Source organism: Tribolium castaneum, chromosome 1, assembly GCF_031307605.1.
Source record: "Tribolium castaneum strain GA2 chromosome 1, icTriCast1.1, whole genome shotgun sequence".
NCBI lineage: Eukaryota > Metazoa > Arthropoda > Insecta > Coleoptera > Tenebrionidae > Tribolium > Tribolium castaneum.
Genome location: NC_087394.1, coordinates 22,153,660 through 22,159,659, shown reverse-complemented (window position 1 = coordinate 22,159,659; position 6,000 = coordinate 22,153,660).

Below are 6,000 nucleotides of genomic sequence, written 5' to 3'. Positions count from 1 at the left end.
AACAATTTTCAAGCCCTGAATTTTTTCATTTTTTATCGTAATTTGAAAATTTGTAGCTTATAACCTCTCTCTAATACAAATCACACTTTGATATTTTAAATGGTACCTACCATCCCTCTTTTGACAACTCAAAAGAACTGCTAAACTGCATTAACTGCCCGAAAAATGTTAGGGATATTGGTGTTTTAATATACACTCGATATAACAATTAAAGAAGTCTAATATTTCAAGCAAATTCTATTAATTTTTGATCATAGGAATATGATAAAAACAAATTATTCAAGATGATGTATCTCCTTTTTATGTTCAAGTTTTTTTCAATCAGTTTATTTGAATGAATTAGCAAACCCAGTTCAAGCACCAGTTTGTTATAAAAGGTTGTTTTGAAAATCAAGTTAATAAACCTAAAAAAGTTTTGTTGCTGATTTTTTTTTCAAGACATTTCTCTGTATTGTGTATTACTCAGACTTTTTCTATTATTACTCATCGTGAACTTTCTAACATAATATGGAAACTAATAAGAACTTCTTAAAACTTATTAACCCAACTATTAAGAACTTACAAAGTAAAAAAAATATGACGAAAACTAAAAATCTGATCAATTGATTTAAAATAATGCAACCCGCCTATTTAGCCTCTATGTAAATATGCTACTGTGGTAGATGTTAATAATAATAATGTGAAAAAAAAATAGAGCAGCTTAGGCAATAACACCCACTCAAAATTTTGCCAGAATACTGAAAAAAGGTTAAAACGAATTGTGAACACAAAAATAACCACTATTTAATATACATTTTCTGCCACCAACTTATTATAAAGAACGTCATAAATTTTACTTTTATACCCACACAAGTTCAAAATAAATATTGACATAGGTTGATCCATCTCCTGAATAACACAAAATAAACTGTACAATTTTCATAAAAAAATCGAAATTTATTGTAGGATTACATAGAACACACTTGAACTAATGGTGTATTTGACTTTAAAAAATTACGAAGCCTATGTTAACATTGGAATTAATCTCGGAATTATGTGTGATGAAAAAAGTTGTAATCGTGTGAAGTACCTAAATAAATGAAATTGCTTCTAGTATATTTTATATAAACGATAGGTGCAGCGTACAAATTAAGTAAAATATGGTGTAATTTAGAAAGGTGTATTATTCACGGTATAGTGCTCGGTATAAAGTAAAAAAAAATACCAGTCATTGGAATGAAATACAATTTAACACCAGACACACCAAACTTTTATTTTATTTATATTATTTATTGTTATTTTTATTATGTATTTATTTTTATTAAAAATAAATGTTTGGTGTGTCGGGACTGCCGGACGTTAAAACTGTATTTGGTTCGTCGTTTCCACACCAAGGAAAACTAACAAGAAGTAAAAAATGACCAGTCATAGTTTAAAAGCAAATTTTTATTTAATAGGTACCGAAATTTTCAGATTCAATGATGGTCTTTACAAGTATACAGTGTAAAGTTACAACTATCTCAAAGTATTCTGAGACCTCTTAGATGGTCACAAATAAACTTTTTCAAAAAAATGTTTTTGTACTCATAGCTTTTAGACTTTCCTGCAGTGCCGTGTTTTTTACTTTACAACAATGGGTAGGGACATTTAAAAGGTTGGTGTCGGTACCGTTGAGATGAAAACGATACTTTTTTATGATAAGTGACAGTTCATGTCAATTTGATGATTGTTTGACCTGTTACCCACCCATCAGCAAAAAGGATTAATTTATCAAAAAATATGTTTTTAATTTTTTTAAGATACTCGTTACAAAAAAATATTGTACCTAACTTGTTTGTAAAGCATTTTCTTACAATCGCACTTCATGCAGCACTCGCTGCGCTCGTGCAGCAAACAAAGTGCTCATGTGGGAAATTGTACTTTCCAAAGTCGTTAGTTAAATGACTAGTTTTTTGAAAATACGTACGTATGTGGATTAATTGATACTGCCTATAGCTGCAATGGTTAAATTCGTACAATAGACAACAAATTTTTATGTAAAAATTGTTACAACACGCTCTGGCTTCCTTTCGCGTAAATGTGATCTTAAGAAGTTACTTCTAATAATGGAATGACTGATAAGATCAGCACAAGCTTTAAGCATTAATTAATAAAGTATAAGTAATTACACCGTAATCTACATTGAATAAAAATGATGTTAAGAACAATGCGAGGAATAATAAACATTGCCAAATTACAATGCAATAAAGATCATATCAGGAGTAAATAAACACAAAAATAAAAAAATAAAAAATAGAAGAAGCTAATGAAAAACATTCCTAAGTTAATTTGAATCTCTTTTTTATTTTTCCAAACAAATTAATTTTACCATTGCATACACGGGGTGTTTACGGCTTGGAATTGAAAAAACTCACGGAAATGTTTGTTACTTTTAAGAATGTTTAATTAAGTTTAATTTCAACGTTTGAACAAATAAATTTGGCTTTGCTTTAGTTTTGATCAAAATTTAAATTTCTTGGTCTTCTGTTTGATCATTTCTAGCGAAATTGTTTTGAGTGAGTTGAACAACAGTTCACAAACAAACATTGTAAATTAAATAATTTTCTGTTATAGCGTAAATTTTTATTTTATTCAGCGTAGATATGGGGTTCTCAAACATATCATCTCCCTTAAGTTTCAACCTCAAAACGATAAACATCCTGTATAGAAAATGAGTGTCACACAAAATAAATTAAGCTACAAGTTACCAGAACTCATCCACATGAACATTTGTAACATTGAAAGTTATTTATAATTTCCAAGTTTTTATGTGTCAATTATTATAGGCTTTTGATAAAAATCGAGTAAATTTAATTTATTGTAGAACCTGCTACTTAAATTTGCATTATTTGTCATATTGTATAGAATTCTAAATAAGAATTTAAGCCGCAAGTCGTTTATATTTAATATTCTACAGTAATGCAGTGTAAATAATGTGGCAGACTACAGAACTGTGATTACAACTGTCCTTCACATAAAAATTAATCAGAATCATTATCAGGAAAGTAGTACATCATTGCATCCATTAGTTGGAAAGTGATTACCAATCATCCAATTTGTTTTAGATTTATTAAAAGAAACGTTTAAATTAGAAAAATTTAAAGCTTTGATTCAAGCACAGAAAGAGCTTACACTGATCTGCACGTTATTCCTCCCCGGATCCTCCACTTACAGCAAGAAACAATATATTGTGGCTACTCACAACGAAAATCCCCTCTACAAATAAGTACCTACTTTTGTCTTGTAACCTCGTCCTAAAGAACAATTAAAGCTTATCCTTTCTGCAAGCGCCTAAGTTTGAAAGTCCTTTTAACGACACCCTTCATGAAACCATTTAAACAGGGCGACCGGGAAGGCATTACATTCAATTGCATTCTAGCAAGGAATTGCAAGGGAGCTGTACACGAATGTTGCAGTGATTGCGAATTAAAATGCACTCAAAACGAGAGTTGAGGCACATTCTGCAAAAACGGGGTGAGTCATATTTGAATGGAAGCTTAGAGGAGCTAATGAGAAGTTATATTATTGCTATTTTTACGAGCGGAGGGCTGCGGATCTGATGAAATAAATTAATTCGTTTTGCGTTTTGCAAAGTGTTTCTCTTTTCCGACTACAGTCAAACCTCTCAACAACGGACACCGATGGGGAATCTTAAATTGTCCGTTGTAAAGAGGTGTCCACTAATGGGAGGTGGAAATTTTAATATACAGACTGTCTCAAAATTGACGCGCGTGTTTTTAGGGTTTGCTTCAGAAGACTAAACAAATCGAAAGTTAAAAGTGGAAAATTGTCCGATTGCCCTTCATTATCGAGTTATTGATACGAAACTAAAATTGAAAATTTTAACATTAACTTTTATTAAAAGCGAATTTACCAAATTGCCTCTGTAACGGCAGTGCCATCATAAACACCTCTAACTTATAACCGAGCTTTTAACAATCGACAAAATCTCGAATGTAATAATGTAGTAATATCGTATCATTTTAAACATAGAAAATCGAAGGAACTTAATAATACTCCTCACTAGATAGAGTGATCCAAAGAATTTTAGCACCGCTAACATCAACTAATGAATTATGTTCCACAAATAATTGGAAAGACAGCATAAAGTTTATTATTTACATTTTTATCAATAACTAGAAAACTAAAGACAATTGGAACATTTTTTACTCTTAACTTTCGATTTGTATTAACCTCCTGACTCAAATTCTTAACGCACGGGCGTCACTTTTGAGACAGCCTGTATAGTCCAGTCAAATTAGACAAAAATAAGGCGATCGGTGAAAAAAATTCCTATAGAGTTGGATTTTTTTTAAAAAAAGCTTCTTTTACACTTAGTTAGACATATAATTAGTTCCCGAAAGTGGGTGGCGAGCTCGAGGAGGGGGAGGGGGTAAAGCTGTCTTTTTGCTTATATCTCGGAAATGGTCACCCCTATCAATATTTATCTTTTTACCAAAGTTAAAGTTGATAAAATTTCCTACAAAATGGTCCTAGCCTTATTGTTGTACCACTAACCGTAAGCGAGCTACTAGCTTTTGAAGTTTGGTGTCTACAAGACACTGAATAACTAAACATTAGTATATCATAAGTATCTATATGGAAATAGTGTGAATAAAGCGTCTCCCACCTAAGCTAAGAGTGCGAAGTAAGGGAAAAAAATACTTTCTTCCTGCGGGCTTTCGAGTTGAAGACCACAATTCAGCATCTGAAGATGACTCAGAAGATATGATACAATGAACTGTTGGACTCATTGCATACAGTTTATTATAAGATTTATTCAAAACATCTAAATTACATCATCTATTTATTAATATTTTACTGAACAAGACTGTAATTCATTTTTCAATGTTTGAGACGAAGACGAAAATGCAGCATCTAAAGTCGACTCTGAAGACTTCTGTGACCCCCATGTCTCCCCCTTCCTCCTCTAATGAAGTGTTAGACCCAATAAATTCAGTTTATTGTCAGTTTTTCAAATCACAAGACATTCTCTTTTAAAGCACTTTTTTTTTAATGATTATTTCTTTCCAGCCTCATAACTCGCTTATTTATGGTTAGTTTTATCAGGTTTAATTTCGGTAAGAAGAGAAAAATTGATAGGAGTAACAGTTTCCCAGATATAAGCAAAAAAACAAAAAAAGACTGCTTTAACCCCCTCCCCCTCCTCCAGCTCGCCTTCCAACCTCGGGAACTTTTGATATACGTCTACCCAAGTGTAAAGAAAGCTTTAAAAAAACTCCAACTCTCTAGGAATTTTTTCCACCGATTTGTCTAATTTGATTGGGCTAATAGGTTTTGTTACGTTCCTACAAAAATGTCCGTTGTGAAGAGGTGTCCGTTATTCGGAGATGTCAATTAAAGGAGGTTTCACTATAAGCTAAAACAGATTTAAAAAACAATCCCCTGGTGTGTATGTGAACAAAAATAATGCCTTTATATTTATGCTGAAAGAATTTTTGAGGTTTTTGAAACAACGTTTCAAAGTAAAAAAAATGCACATTGAAAGGAACGTTGGTTAATAAGCAAGTTTTCCATAATACAGTTTATTACACATTAAAATTTACAAAATGTGTCCGTTGTAGAGAGGTGTCCACTAATGAGAGTTGGCAATTTTAATATAGGTTTTGTTACGTTTCTACAAAAATGTCCGTTGTGAAGAGGTGTCCGTTTTTCGGAGATGTCAATTAAAGAAGGTTTCACTATAAGCTAAAACAGACTTAAAAAAACAATCCCCTGGTGTGTTTGTTATGAATAAAAATAATACCTTTATATTTATGCTGAGAGAATTTTTGCGGTTTTTGAAACAACGTTTCAAAGTAAAAAAAAATGCACATTGAAAGGAACGTTAGTTAATAAGCAAGTTTTCCATAATACAGTTTATTATACATTAAAATTAACAAAATGTGTCCGTTGTAGAGAGGTGTCCACTAATGAGAGTTAGCAATTTTAATATAGGTTTTGTTACGTTTCTACAAATAT